Here is a 16,174-nt window from a genome sequence, read left to right on the forward strand (position 1 = left end):
GGAAGTAATTTCCAAAAGTCAGCCATACACTGCAGACAGGAATGGGTATGAGCTAAAGGCACAGTTTTTGCTCCACATCAGCTGGAGCAAAACCTGGTGGCAGCCAGGTTGTCCTGCAACCTTGGAGCTCCTGTCTGCAGGCAGGGAAGAGGGAAAAAGTGCAGCAGAAGCAGAAAATGACCTGTGGCCCAAGCCATACTACAGTCTGGCAATGAAACAATGTTTTAGCTGTTTAACCTGAGCTACCTTTTTTTCTTTTTAAATATCAACAGTTTATTTTAGAGTAACTGTAATCAACAAAATCTAAGGCAAAGTACAGCTGCAATCACTCTTTGCACCATCTCTTGTAATTTTGGGGGGGAATTAGATGACGCTCAGCATAAGTAAAATCAGTTAAACCTTTTTGAGAAAACAAGACTTGAGATGAAATGAACTAAATGGCACACCAATGCCATGTTATGTGGTGCACCTGGCAGCGGTGTCATGCCAGGCCAGCTGCAAAAATGAACAGGCTTGGGAGCTTCAAATCTTGTTATGTAGTGCCATCTTGAGGCCTTGGGAAATGAAAAGCAGCTTTTCCGAGCACAGACAGTTTTTACCTGGTTGTAGTTGGAGCAGTCCATTCTTCAGGGTGTATGATTGAGTGCATTCAGCTGGATTTGTGAACAGAAGACAGGGATGGACTCACCTGGCTGGAGCACCAGTGGCTCTTTCCCTGCTCCCTGGTGGCACCAGATCTTTGAAACACCTTTCCCAGAAACATTTCACTTCTCCAGCATTTAAACCCCCAGCAACAGACATCACACTGGCGCTGCAGATGAGATTGAGGACCACAGCACATGGCTGCTCCTCTTAGGCAAGCACAAACATATAGCTGGTCCTCTGCCCTTGTGCTGCCAACCTCTGTCCCTCCTGAGAGCTGGCAGTGCAGGGAGCTGGTGCCATGTGTGCAAACCCCCACCTTGCCCCCAGCTACTCTAAACAGAGTGGTTTGATAGCTTCGGTGCCTGGTGGCCATACCTCTGCCACCTCCAGCACAGGTAGGGGCAGTGGCTCCGGGCTGGGGTTTTACACAGAGATATTGTGTCATGATGGAGCAGCAGCCACCCTGTGCCTGGTTTTGGGCTGCAAGGGCTCCACAGGGCCAGAGAGGACAGGCAGCAGGATGGGAGTTGCAGGCTAGAGTATAAACAAGGTATCAGAGGAAAGTTTAGAGGAAGAACTTAAAATACCACACAGGGAGGGCACAGCAGGGACACCAGGATGTTGAAGTGCATTGAAGGGCAGCATGGCTTGGCTATGGCACCTCACCTGCCATATGGTGCCTGCAAAGGGAAGCAGTGGTTGGGTCTTGGGGTGACATCAGGGGCTGAGGAAAGGGGTCTGGGCAGCTGCCCCAGCAGTGGGGCACACAGGGATGGGGTGACCATGGAGGGATACAGCCCTGAGGAGCTGGGGGTAGCAGGTCCCCCATGGCACTGATGTGTTTGCAGAGACATGCCTGGTCCTTTGATACCATCTGCCATGGCATACTCCTGTAGAAGCTGGCAGCCCATGATGGGGACAGGTGCACCCCTCACTGGGCTGACAGCTGGCTGGATGGGTGGGCCCAGAGAGTGGTGGTGAACAGTGCTGTATCCAGCTGGGATGCTGTCACCAGTGGTGTCCCCCAAGGACAGCATAGGGCCCAGTTCTATTCAGTATCCCTATTGATGATCTGGGTGAGGGCTTGAGTCTACCATTAGCAAATTAGCAGACAGCATCAAATTGGGTGAGAGTGCTGATCTGCTGAAGTGCTGGAAAGCTATGCAGAGTAATCTGGGCAGGGTGGATCAGTGGTGAGACAAGTGGCATGACGTTCAACAAGACCAAGTGCCAGGTCCTGCACTTGGGTCACAACAAACCCATGCAGCTCTATGCGCTGTGGCAGAGCGGCTGGAAAGCAGCTCAGCAGAAAGTACCTGGGGTGCTGATAGACAGCTGCTGAGCATGAGCCAGTGTCCCAGGTGCCCAGGGAGGCCAGCAGCATCCTGACCTGTATCCAGAATAGTGTGGCCAGCAGGCCCTGGACAGTGATTGTCCTGCTGTACTTGGCACGGATAAGGCCACTCCTTGTTGCTGTGTCCAGTTCTGGGCCCTTCTATTTGGGAAAGGCTTTGAGGAGCTGGAGTGTGTCCAGAGAAGGGCAATGGAGCTGGTGAAGAGGCTCACAAGCCCTGTGAGGAGTGGCTGAAGGAGTGGGTCTAGCCTGGGGAAGAGGAGGCTCAGGAGGGACCTTCCCGCTCTCAGTCACAGCCTGAGAGGAGGCTGGAGCCAGATGAGGGTCGGCTTCTTTCCCAAGCAACCAACAGGACAGGAGGACAGTGTTAAGCTGAGCCTGGGGAGGTTATGTTGGACACGACAGAGATCTTCATAGAGAGTGATTAGCCATTGGAATGGGCTGCCCAGGGAGGTGGTGGAGCCACCGTTCCCGGCGGTGTCTATGGAACTTAAGCATTTGGCGCTACGATCTAGGTGGCACGGCGGTGTTCAGTCACAGGGGGGCCCGATGATCTATCTCGCAGCCCTTTTCCAGCCCGAAGCGCTCGGTGCCTCCGCGGTGACGCCGCGGCCTCCGCCGCCCCGAGGCCGCTTCCGCGAGCGCTCGCGAGCTTCCGGCCGCCTCGGCCGCGCGCGCGGCGGGGCGGGGGGGCGGGGGGGGTGAGCGCGCGCTCCCCCTCCCCCCCGCAGCCCCGCTCGGTGCTTCCCGCGCGGGCCGCCTCGAGGCGGAAGCGCCGCTCGCGCCTTCCCGCCGCCCGCTCGGCTCTTTCCGCCTCCCCCTCCGGGGCGCTTCGTTCGTTTCCGCGGCCGCTCGGCTCTTTCCGCGGGGGCCGGCGGCGCGCTCGGCCGTTCTCCGCCGCCTGGCGGGCGCTCGGCGCTTTCCGTGAGCGCTCGGCGGTTTCCGTGCGGGGCCGGGCGTGCTCGGCGCTTGCTCCCTGGCTGGCGCTCCTCAGTCGGCCGCTGCCTGCCTGTCGCCGGGCTGGGAGCGCCTGTGTGTGTGAGTGACGCGGCGGAGGTGTAGTTTGACGCGGTGTGTTACGTGGGGGAGAGAATAAAACTGCGGCGAGATCCCAGGCGCGAACGAAAGCAGTGACGGAGCAGCCTGGTAACCGGTAAGAGGAGGACGGCGCCCAGCAAACAGGGGCGGGGGGGAGGGAAGGAAATGGAGCCCGGCGGGGACCAGGGGAGCCGCCGGGCGGCAGGACGCGGGGGCCCGGCCGCGGACCGCCCGCGGGAGGGGCGCCCGCCTTAAAGATGGAGCCGAGCCCTGCAACATCCCCGCCGCCGCCGCGCCGTGAACAAAGGATAATGGCGGATGGGAGCCGGCCCGGCGGCGGCCGCCACGGCCGGGCGGCGGCGGCTCTGTCGGCAGCCAGCGGCGGCGCTCAGCGCGGCGGGGAAGGGGCGCCGCGCCCCCCGGCCCCCGGAGGAGGCGGCGGAGGACGACGACGAGGGGGAGCGGCGGCGTGGGGCGGCCGCGCTCCCGCCCGCGCCCCCTCCCCGCCGTGTGCTCTCCGGCTCTCGCTCCCCCGCTGCCGCCCCCGGCCCCGCCGGCCTCCGGGGACCCTCCCGCGGGGCCGCCGCGGCCCCCCGCGCCCGCCGGAGTTCCGCTTCCCCGGCGCCCCGAGCGCGCCGTACGGATAAACAGACTCCCGCCGCGATGGACACGAGTGCGCGGGGCGCTCCCCGGCTCCGTAACGAGAAGCGTTTAATAAAATCTGTGCTTGGAAGCCGGGGCAGCGCTTGGTCCGGTGGTTCGCTGTTACTCCGTCTCCAGGAGGCCGCGCCGGGCAGAGGTGCCGGTCACCCAACGGCGGGACCGCGGGCGCAGCCCGAGCCCGGCGCGCAGGTCACGTAACAGGGATACGGTTCCCTCTTGCCGTGCTGCTGCTCCCCTGGCAGTATTTTTAACACCAAGTGAACTTGAGCCAGGCTGCGGCTGGGAAATCTCGGTTTGGGATTTGCTTTTGCCAGTTTTCCACAGACTTGGGTACTGCACGGTGAACAGGATTTGACCTCTATCCCAGCTTTAATAGCAAATGTCAGCTCAAATGCCTTTTTCCACCTTACACCAGCCTTGCCTTACTGCAGCTGGGGGGCTTTTTTTCCTCTTTTCTTGCCTAGAATCGAAGACAGTGTTTTGACTTTGTTTTACTTTCAAATCCTGGATATTTGCAGTTTTGTCTTACAGTTGTAAGCAAAAACAACGTGTCAGCCTTTAAAAACTTTTTAAGCAAAGATTGTCACACCTCTTAAATGTATACAAGGATAAAAAGTTCTAAATGGTTATATGATTTTTTTCATGAAACACTTACAAAATTTTTGTTTCTTTCTCTGAAATATTGGAATGCCAGCTCACAGTATGTTTCTGGAATAACACCTGTCTTTTTATTTTTTTTCCCTCGGGTTAGAAACATGTTTCTTATTTCTTAAATAAAACACTAGAGACTTTTCAGAAATATCATATATCTGTTATGACCACCACTAAACACGATTTTAGGATATAGGAATTTTGAGACTCTACTTGCATCCTTTCTTCCTTGTACCAACAAACGTGGATTTATACAGTAAAATACGAAGTCACTGAAATAGGTTTTGTTTACAATGGATATTTGTAATTCACATGTATACTTCCTTGTATGTGAATTTCTGTTTTCTGTCACTTCCACCACTTATTTTGAAATGAAGTCCAGAGATGCTCTACATCACTTCACTGTATAATACCAACATGATAAGAGGGTTTCTAAACTTTTAAGTGATTAATAGACATCTGAGGACTTCAGTAAGCAATGTAATTGCTGCTGATAGTAATTAAAGAGAGTGTAATTGTTTGTGTATTTCATTCATTCTTGGTTTGATGGAATACTCACTACACTGTAAATACAAAAATGGGACAGAAAATTCTTGCTTGTTTTTGTAGTTTTAGAAAAACATTTCATTTTATTCTATGTCATAATAGAGTGGAAGACTCTCATATCCATGTTTTCAAATGCAGATCTCTGCATTTCCTCACCAGCTTTATCCCCTCACAGGTCAGAGAGACAAGGGAACAGAGAGGTGATTGTGTATTTGCTAAGCATCACTTACAGGTGACCAAAAAGGAAACTGTTGCATGTAGTAAAGAAGAGTGTAATCATTTTTAATGCTTTCATTTAATTGAGAGAACATCAGTATTCAGATTGGTACTCTCAATGTGGTGTTTGGATCTGCACTGAATGGTCTGCATCTAATTTTTTTTTTTTCCTCATAGGTTTGGTGATGTGTGTCTGCTACTCTGGGTAAAAAAAAAAGTAAAGAACCAGTCAAACAAATAAAAAAAATCCAAGACAAAAAAATACCCCACAGGTCTAAAAAGGGGAGAGGGTTCTGCTGATACAGAAAATTTGGAACGTTCTCATTACACTGTCACGTCATCAATCTGGCTGTTTCTTGGAAACCTGCACCAGCACAGCTATTGCTATACAAAATCTTCTGTAGATGTTACTCTGCAGAGTGGCTGTTCTGCTGCAGTAAGAAGCAGCCTCTTCTTGCCTAAGTGCAGCTACAGCTCTGTAGTGCATATTTTGATAGGAGACAAGGCCCCAACTGGGAATTTCTGTTGGCACTGTTTTGAAACAAATGGGATATTCACACTTCACCTCTATTTTTGGATCTCTGGAAGCAAGTGGAGATCAGTCACTCATACCACACTTCTCAAGGCTTTTGTGCAGTGAGAAGGCCGTGTTAGCTTTCTACCACTAATCTAACTAAAGTTAGTTTCATGGGACATGACAGCAATCCTCATCTTCAGAAACAACTGTACCCAATTTCCTTTCAGCTCTCTGGTACCTGCCTGCATACAGCTGAAGTTATGACAAGGCAGTGATTTTTTTTTTAACTGAATCAAAAATTGTGTTGCCTCGTCTGCAGTCTGAGGTCGTATTTCACAGTGATTATGAGCAGCCTGCCATTAATGATCTATGTACATCTCCCAGCATGAAGGCTGTACATATTTTGTTCTTCAAAGCTTTTAGATCACTTGATTGTACTGCAATTAAAAAAAGGTGAGTGAGAATGAATACAACACCTTCCGTTGTCTGGCAGTGCTGGATTTATGGTATTATGTGTCAAGTGGAAAGAATAGAAAACTCAGTTTTGGAAGAGCCACTTTAAGGTGAGAGGATAAAGAATTTGGAGGAAGTGTGTTCCTGTTTGGATGCACGTGTATGGTTTACCTAACATGTACATTCACAGAAGTTTAAAGCAGTACTAATACTTGTTAGTTACTTGCAGTGATTTTTGAATAATACAGAGAGGTACAGAATATTATCCCAAGATAATAATTCCTATTTTTGTTCTAAGAATATTGTAAGAGTTGGTATTTTGTAAAAAAAGACCATTAGGTGAAAAATGGAAAAATAGTTCTGAAGATAGGAAGGCCCTGCCAATTGCAGTTCTGCATTTTTTTACTTTTCAGTTGTTCTCTGACAGGAGACTGCACTGGCTACTTGAGACACAGTTGCAGGAAGCCTTACAGTGAACTATTTTGAAGCTATTTTAGTGCAGGAAACTGAAATAAAAATCTCTATCCTTGATGCTTTCACACTTTTTGGAGGGGAGAGTTAAAGTGATTTGTAAAAATCTCTAATCTTCTAAGTGTTAAGTGATAGTCTATTTAGTCAATGAGGTTGTCAGGAAAACTCCTTTTCCCTGAACATGGCAGAGCTGAAGTTGAGTTGAAACTACTTCAGATAGATCTCTAAACTTAAAAAAGAGCATGTAGCCTAAGAAATCCAGGAATTCTTGAAGCTTATCTACTGGCTGATGAACCGAAACCATAGTTCCTCATAGCATTTTTTGGTAGTAATACTGGCCAAAGCATTTTCCATGTCTTTTCTATTGCACTCACACAAATGCTTGGGCTTCTGCATGGGGAAGTGGTCCAGCTGTTTGAGAGGTGTGGAGCCTCATTCATTTTCACCTGGATCTTTCCCTCCCCTGGTTGCTGCATGGCTGCACAGTAGCTGTACCAGCATAATCAGGGGAAAGGATGGAGCTGGAATGAGCAGGGAGATAAGGGCAGTTCAATCAGCTCTGCTACTAAATGAGAAAATGCAGCCTATATAAAAAGTTTTAAATTATCGCTGTGTTTATAACTAAGCTGGATGACACAGATCCTGCTGGGGTTCTTGCCACAGAGCTGGATCATTTAACTAAGTCAAAGTTCTTACATGTGCTAACCATGAGCAAATGAACAGGAGCAGCAGCTGTTCCCAAACTTCAATATCATATATTAAACTGATTTGTTGTGCTGCTTATTTACTTGTCTGAAACACCTTTTGTGTATGTTTTTTAGCAAGTTCTCTATGCGCTTCCTTCTTTTGGTTTTTATTCTTCACATTTTCAGTTCACCTGTTGCTGTTCACTGCAGCTCTTTGCTGCAATATTTTAATCATCTCTTCAGAAACTGCAACCGCCTGTGATATTTTGGGTCCAATATTACATGCACTTTTCTTATAGGTGCTGCCCTAAATCTCTGATGCTTTATGCTGTCCCAGTATCAATTGGATTTCACTTCCCCTTGCACTTTTCCTTGAGCTTCAATGTCAAAATCTCTTCTCATCTGTAAAATCCCTCTCATCATCTTTTATACCCCATTAAATAATGGATGGGAAGCATTATTTTCTTGCCTTTATTTTCCTGATGACGCAGCATCTGGCTGTGTGTAGCTGGCCTGGCCTCAAAATCCTCTGGTGCCTGTCCATTGCTTCAAGTAGCATACAATTTGAGCAGGATTTGTAAATTTACACCTTTCTGGATTGTAGAGAGCTTTCTTTATCTTGAAAAATAACCATATAGGATATTACTGTAGGTGTAGGACCCCTGCCCTCTTTGTGACCCTTACCCAAATTTTCCTTTTGTACTGATAGGAAAATTCTGGGAGATAAAAGGGAGGGAAGGTGTGAGAGGGTACTGTAGTAATGCCACAATATAACCAACAAAAGTAATCTGTTGCTGTGGGGTTGTCTGAGCTGATACAATTGTATGTGGCTCTCAGGAGACAGAGTCTTGCTCTCTCCCTCCTGCTCCTGGCTGTGTGGTGTTGGACCATCCCTTTACATTGTAGTGTTGATTGTATATAAAACATAATAACCCAGTTCAAATCGCTAACCCAGGAGAGAACTGTGCTTCTTCTAGTTGATAATTTTCTCCTGCATGAGTGAGCTGAATTGGTTGGTGATTGAGATTTGTTTGTGCTAGTAGCACAAACACCAGTGCAGATTTGCAGTGATGGTAGGGGAAGGAAGCGGGGGGACACAACTTTCTCCCTCCAGCAGCAGAGAGCTGTGGCAGCAGACCCATCTTGGGGAATGGCAGCATATCCATGACTTGGAGTGAAAGAAGGAACAGTTGGACTCTGTGCATAGTGATCAGAGCCACATGAGTTTGTCTTTGCAGCTAGGAAAGCTAAGAACACAGTAAGTCAAAAAATAAACAATAACAAAAAGAACCAAATGAGGAAAGTTTACTTGTTTTAAAAGCTTGGTCATACCTGTGTGATTGAATTAACTGCTCCTTATCAGAGGCAGATTTCAGTCTTCTCGTGAGGTTAGATCAGTGTACCTCTTAGGTACTTTTCATTATGAGAAGCCCGGTCAGCAGGGGAGAATTATGTATAACATATCTTTAATGAAGCCCAAGTTGAAATACAAAGCTCCAGAAGGGGTCCAGGTCCAGCACATCCTGTCAGTGGGCCCAAGGCACCTGGGCAGTGAGTTCACTGTAGTGTCGCTGTTGCTGCAAACTGAGAAATGCCTTGGCCTGTCTTCCAGATTGTAAAATAATTAATGTTGGCTGAAACTACTGGCCTGGAAGTTGTAGTGTAAAGTTAATGTGGATGTGTAACCAGTGCACATTACCCTGGACTGGGGAGAGGAAGAAGGATGTTACCTGCTGCATATAGCTGCTTTGTCAGCAACGTGGCTGTTTGAAAAATACATCTCTGCCCAATCCTCAGAAAGCTAATGTTGATTATATAAGAAATAAGTCATCCTGTTTCCAGCCTCCCACTCTTAACCAGAGTCATCACAACAGTAATCAAATTACAGAATAGAGGTGTTTTTTTTCAGCATTTTTTTGGCTTCCCACAATCTTGTGACACCTATACCCATTATTTGATTTACTTTGCTTTCATTGACAGGGCTGGCTGCAGCAGGGTAACCTTGGCCCCACTTTCCCTGTTCATACTTCTGTTCACAGTACAACTGCCTGTGAACTGGGTCAGAGAACTGGTCCAGGCTAGGAATGAGTTGTGTTTCCTTGTCTGTAATGCAATTTGGTTGCCCGGTCCCATTTACTAGACAGCTTCACAGAGAAGTACAAAGGTGTAAATAAGGAAGAATTTAGAGGAAACCAGAACCTGAGCTGGCAGTGCTGCCAGCAGAAATGCCTGTAAAACTGTAGTTGCAGAAAGCAAAATGGAGATTTTCTTTTGTGTGTGACACATTGATGTGAAACATGGATTCTCTTACTTTCTCTTGCCCTTTCTGGTTCATCAGTGGGTTCCCGTTGCTTACTCCAGGTCACTGAAGACCTTCAGCATTACCAGCAAATCACACCCCTATTCTATGGGGACAGTCATGTTGCTCACAAGTAATGAAGGTCTTAAACTCCAGTAAAGTATTTGAGAAACATTATTCTTTCTTTGGAGATGATGCTTTTGCAGAGTAGATGTACCTGGCAGGCATATGAGTGATCTTTCTCCTTTAAAAGGCTCTCCTGCACTGCCCAGGCAAATATTAAAAATACATGAAAAATAAACTAGAATCCACTTGGTTGATACTGTTACTCAGAATTATTTTACTTCAGAGTTTGATCACTGTTGCATTTCAGTTGGTTCTTAGAGAGAGGCTGGGTCATAGATTTAATTTTGGTGCATTAAGCAACATAGTCTGATGATGCTTCAAGACTAGTGCTAATTAACCAAGCAACTATGTTTTCAGTAAAACTAGTAAAGCCAGAGCAATTTTAGGATTTAAAAGTATTTCCAAGTCTAAGCTGTGGTTTAAGACCTAGATCTTTTGGTTTTAATGTTGCAATTAATTTTGTGAATAGGATGCATTCAGAAATTTGACAAGGGCAAGGTTTGTAAGGAAGTGCTGTTTTTTGTGTGCATACTTGGGTATCCTTTACTCTAGCACTCCAACCTCTGAAAGAATTCAAAGGTTTTCACTTCCTGGAGGGCATTAAAGCAAAATTATATATTTTATATACTGCCATTAAAAATGAAAAAAGCTATTTAATAATAATAATAAAAAAACAACTGTGTTGCTTTTAAAGAGATGGGTTTGGGTTTTTTTTCAGAGATTTGACTTGATATTTGGTAATTATCAGTTTTGTGTGAATAACTCAGTCTTACTTTCAGGTGTCCAATTCTAAAGATACTTATGAATAAAACAGTTAAAGCGTTGGTCTGAAGTATCCATTTTGTTGTGTTTTCTTTCTGAACTCATTAGAAGTGTTCTGTTTTTTTTTAAACAAGACTTTCCAATATTTACCAAGTTATATAACTTCATACTTTTATACTATGGGTTGAACTCTAGAAGTACCACATATGTTCCAAACATCAGTCAGAATGAGCACTGGGTATTTAAACAGTTCATGTCTGTCAAGCTTTCAGTATAAATATCTCAAGTGACATTTCTTGTTAATTGATGCTTTAGCCACTCACATTCAGAAGTGGGTTAGAAACATTAGCCATGTCCCTTCTCACCAACAGACAAAATCTGAAAAGACAAATTCTACCTAAAAGTCTCATGTCAAGCTTAACTGCAGTTTATAAATACCTGAAACTCCATGCTTGCCCTAAGTTCCCTAGCTGATTTGATAGTTCTCTGCAACAGAAGAATGATGTGAAAGGGAGTGTGTGTGATATGTGTCACTTTGGGATTCCAGTATCTGACACTTTTCAGTGTACAGTATTCTGCTGAGGTGACCTATGCTATTTAAACCTCATGCTTATTGTTATTTTTATTATATTATTGCAAATGGATGATAAAATTTGGGTCTCTAATTTAACATTTGAGATCATACAAAAAACTTTAAAACATTTACTTTATTAATGGGAAAATCCCCTGAATATCTGGGACTTCCCAGAAGATTTGAGTTTCAGAATATAAATTTACATTCATATTACTTTAGAGTGTCATGTTTAATCAGTGTAATCTCTAAGAGCCTTCGATCCAGTCTTAAAGCACTCTATTCCGGTAAATGTGTCTATTAATATTTTCACACTATAAAATGAACAGAGATTCTGAAAACATTTCTTTGGAATAGAAAGATTTCAGGTAATAATAAACATTTTTATGTGGTTCTCTGGCTTTATCACATTATTCCATTAAATCATACCTGGTATGTAATTTAAATTAATAGAATTAAAGAAACACCTATGGATGTGATTCCTTTTTCTGCTACAAGTCTGAGATTATTACATGTTGTATTTTTGGCCCTTGGGCTTGGAGCACTCAGGTTAACCACTGGTGTCAGCCTGTGTAATGCTCTGGTTTTTATTTGTATCTTTCTGTAAATTGTTCCTGATCTGCTCTGAACGCCAAAAGAGAGCTGGGTGATTTGTGTAGTTTCAAAGTAGCTTTAGCTTTGCTCACAGAAGCATTTGTCACAGACCCAGTGACTGAGCCTGTGGATTTCCCTAGCACATCTATAGAGTGCAGCCTGTGCAGGACGCAGTCATATATTAAATTCCCTTGTCCTGACAACATCTTAGTTCTTCTTCACTTTAGGAGAGCGACTCTGCTGAGCAGTCAGTCATCGCTCCTGTAGTTGTTAGCTAAGAACAAGTTTTAGTAGTTCCATCACCTCAGAGATAACCCTTTATTTAATAAAAATGTGTAGAGACTCTCCCTACAGTCTGACTGCCCCAGACTCAGAATTGCAACAGTTCTTCCAGCTGATGCCCAAGACCTGGAATGTTTAAAGGTTGCTTGGCAAGTGGACAAAGATCCTTACAACATGAGATAAGGTTGTCAAAATATGTCATGCAGCATTCATGGAGTTCTTCTTCTGCCAGAATGAATGGTGAGGCAGTAAAAAACCATAAAACATAGAAATGCATATGGAGGAGAACAAATGTAATATTCATCTGAATGACTCTGGCAGGTCAGGTGGAAATCTCAAGTTCTGACAGCTCTACCCAGTGGAAAAAAGAAACACATGCACCTGCTTTTAGATGGATCTTAGCATTGCTAACTTAGCATCATTTTCTGCTCTGAATACTCCTTTAATTATTGTAGCAACAGTCCTCTTTTTTCGCTGTCAGTGGGAAAGGAGATGGTCTCTGACCGCTTGCAGAATTAGCTCTCCTTTCTGTCACTCTGGGCTGCCTTAGCTCTTCTGCTGGAACACCTTCACATGTTTGATGTAAAAGGAAGTGGCTCCAAATGTTCTGCTGGTTGACCAGTACAGCAGCGTAAATTATTTATTTGGCATATCTAGATATCTGGGTGGTAGGAGAGAACTGTTTCTGAATTGCTCACTCCAGGTGCAGCCTGCCTCCTTAGGAGGGCTCGTAGAGCTGCTCTGGTGTGCTGAGCCCAGGCTAAGAGCCCGTGCTGAGAGCAGGGTGTACCGCCTCAGGCACAGGGCCTCCTCAGCAGAAAAGGTGTTGGTCCATTGTACCCATCTCTGTGCTCCTGTTGCCTGGGTCAGGCTGTATTAACAGGCTCTTAGGTGGGGGCTGTTCCCATCCAGCAAGCTTTCGCCCTGGGCTGAGCAGAGCTCCCTCACTTGTCATAGTGCAGATGTAATCATGTCCTTTTAGCATTGCCGTCACACTGATGTGCTGTCACAGTTCAACGCTGCAGTGAGAGCAGCAAATAGGAGAGGTGCCTGTCTTCAGGTAGCTGCCCCCATCTGGGCTGAGGTCAGCTTCAGATCCCATGGGATCCTGGATTCCTCTCGCTTCTCTGCCTACAGCTGTTTCAGTCTAAAGTACAATGAGAATTTTATTAAGGTGAGGAATTAAAGCTTGTCACAAGTGGCTGTGCTGATTATTAATGACTTGCTGGGCCTGTACCAATTGTAAAGAGCCTGTTCCTGGAGTTGTGTATTCAGCAGGAGCATTAGCTCCCTAACAGCATGATAAAACATCATTTCATGCCTATAGTTTATATTGCATTAAAGATGCCTGCCTACAAATGATGCCATTCAAATCCAATGTTGTTACGGATTTTATTAAAAAACCAACAGCTACATGTGATGAGGTGAGCCACAGTACTTTCAGCAGTCCCAGGGAGAAAAGAGGCATGTATTTTGGCAATTTCATGTGGTTTCATTTTTGAGAAAGGAAAGCTTTTACAGTTGGTAAGAATTGCAAGAAATCTGCATAGATTGAAAATTAGGTGAGTTTTATGTCCTAAAAATGTCAGAGAAGAGGTGGTAAGCTGTAGTAAAGTGCATTCAGTTAGTAAGTAACTGAAATGCCTAAGTATGATATCGGCAGTGAATGTGTTAAGAATGACAAAATGGGCAGAGTTCTCAGAAGTCTCTGGGAATAGATTGGATATGTTGGCCAGAACATTCTTAAAAATGTCTTGCTTGTCTAAAACTCAGTTTGCAGGTCTCTTCTGGTGGGTTTTGGTTGTTTTTACTGCACTAATAAAGGTGTTTAGAAATAGTTACCACAATTCTGTTCTGCATGTTGAGGACTACAGACTTAAAGCCTGTGAATTAGTCTTCTAATACCCTAAGTGCCTTCAATAGGAGCTCAGAGCATTTATAAATAGAACATATTTATGGATTATGTTTTCAATAATAATAATAGTTACCTAATGACTTTGTAACCTTCCTGGGATTTGTTTTGACTTTTTTTTTTTTTTTTTTTGTCTAAGTGAAGTCTGGCACTATTTGGGGGGCATTTTGGAAAGAGGAGGGAGTAAGACAGTGGAGAGTCGTTGGCTTTTCACTGTTAATGCCTTGGGAAATGCTTGCTCTGGTGTCTCCCCTTGGCTGCTTCTACTGGGCTCTGCTCATGTATTCACATAAGACCTATCCCAACTATTGGATGAGGTTAGTAAAAAGAAGTGGGGAGTATATTTATTTATTTATAATTTATATTGAACAAAAAAAAGGCAGTACAGGTTACATTTGAATTAAATTGTGTGTACCAAATACTTGCTGGATGCTTTTGTATTTATTAGTGGTACAAGAAACTAATAGCAGCTAATAGCTGTTAGAGCCTTTTTTCCTTTTAAAAAGCTTGAAAGCAGAAACACTAGATACTAGTACAATGCCAGGAGTTTGGAGTCAAATCAGGAGGATGCAGCAGTGAAGTGTTCAAGCAACTTTCACTCATACACCTTACCTGTGCCTACTGATTCACCATCTGCCTGGTGAATGTCAGCTTGCTTGAGCTGTGCCAACAGAGAACAAAACCTAGAGGAGATTGCAGGTTTGGGTGCTCACCACTGTAGCTGTGAGATTACATTTTTGGTCTTATGCCCTTGTTTTAAAATCTGCCATGGCAGTTTCTTTAGTAAAACAGGTTAAGTATGCAACACAAATTATTTCCAATACTTTCATCACTCATATATTTAAATCTGGTGTGAGACATTTTCACTGACTTTAGAAGTGTAAAAGTTTTGTTGAAAAAGTCACGAGCCAGAAAAGTTGGTTAATTTTAATTAAGGGTCCTGGTTGTATTTCTTCTGTGTCCTGTATGAACCTACCTTGTTCACATTTCTTGCAGTGGCTGTTACAGGCTGTATTCAGTCAGCAGAGAGTTTTTAGATACTGCTCTGAGTGTCACATTGATGGAGACAGAGGGTGGGACTACAGATATTACATTCTGTTGATGGAATGAGTCTGCTTTCTGCAAGATACTTTTACAGTGAGATTAAATTTTTCTTGTATATTCAAGATGAAATACTTTAACTTCAGTGACAAGAAGAATTTTTCCAGCTTTTTATTTTTCAGTTTGCCTGGCAGATTGCTTTATTGCAGATTATTTGCAGAACACAATCTTAAGACTCTTCTTAATTTTTGGCATTTTTAGTGGTGTTGCTTGTTGCACCCACTCTTTTTTTCCCCGCTTCCACTTGGTTTTCCCAGCCTCTGGGCTTCCCTGATGCAGAAGCCGGTGTAATCATTGAATGCCTTTGTGGGGAACCCATTCTGTGGAGTGGAAAAAGGTGGATTTCACATGAGGCAGCAAATGTAGGTTGTGTTAAGTGTGGCACACAGACTGGTTACCCAAGGGAGAGGATACAGGGAGCAAATACCCAGGAGTAGTGGCAGTGCCAGCTTGGGATGACAAAGAAGCTGTGGTATAAATTGCAATTCTTGTGCCAACCCACTATAGTCATTAGTAACAAAGAGAGATAATTATGGGCCCGTCTTGTCGTGTTAAGCATTTATTACTGGTTATTTGAAGACCCATATGTTAGCTGTAAATAAAATGATTTTTCTCTGAACATTTTCAGTCTAGCAGCCGCTGAATGGAGTTCATAAAGTGGCTGTTGAGGTGTGGCTAAAAGGGCTGCCACTCTGCAAGGTGGCAGTGGAAATGTTTACAGATTGCAGGTCAGTGTTCTCAGTGCTTTTGCTGTAACCGTGGAAACAATTGCGTACCAGAGTGGTGTTTGGTGGTCTTCTCAGTGCTTACATCTGTGGCTTTATAAACCCACACACATTAAATGCAGAATGAGTAAAATTCCTGAACTTTGGGTACTGGAGCTGCTTCCTGAACAATTGTACTGGCACACCTGCTGTGAATACAGGGCTTGAGAAACAGGCATTGCCTTAATTTCCCTTCCCTCAGCTGCTCTGGTCCTTCACTGCCATGAGCAGCTGGGTGACTGGATATTGCCCTGGATCAGGAGCCTCATGTGCCAGTAGAGTGACTCTGAAGGTGTTGGGTGAGCAGATGACTGGCTGTGGTACAGGTCAGGCTCAGAATGGGCACGAGTCTGTTGGGTCTCTCCTCTGCACTGTTTCTGGAGACTTGTTTTTCTTCAAAATGTGTGTGTATACTTCAATAAAATAAATGTAGAAGTCAGAGGAGGATTCCTCACAGCGTGTCCTTGGTGGAGCTGTGCTTGCTGGGGAGCAGGTGTGACAGGACCTCCGAGGCGGAAAGCGA

The 16,174-nt window shown here is 45.0% G+C and overlaps 1 protein-coding gene across 4 annotated transcripts in view; it reads left to right on the top strand.

The window, feature by feature from the left end:
* Positions 1-2,743: 2,743 nt before the first annotated feature.
* CREB1 (cAMP responsive element binding protein 1) overlaps positions 2,744-16,174 on the top strand; it is a 39,819-nt gene continuing 26,388 nt past the window's right edge. The window contains exon 1 of one of the 4 annotated variants that reach the window (XM_030276952.4): positions 2,744-3,152. The gene's annotated coding sequence lies outside the window, so the exon portion shown is untranslated. The remainder of the gene's footprint in view (positions 3,153-16,174) is intronic. The other 3 variants (XM_030276951.4, XM_072931590.1, XM_072931588.1) reach the window with 3 other exon arrangements.

The sequence above is a fragment of the Taeniopygia guttata genome, chromosome 7 (assembly GCF_048771995.1).
Source record: "Taeniopygia guttata chromosome 7, bTaeGut7.mat, whole genome shotgun sequence".
Taxonomy (NCBI): domain Eukaryota; kingdom Metazoa; phylum Chordata; class Aves; order Passeriformes; family Estrildidae; genus Taeniopygia; species Taeniopygia guttata.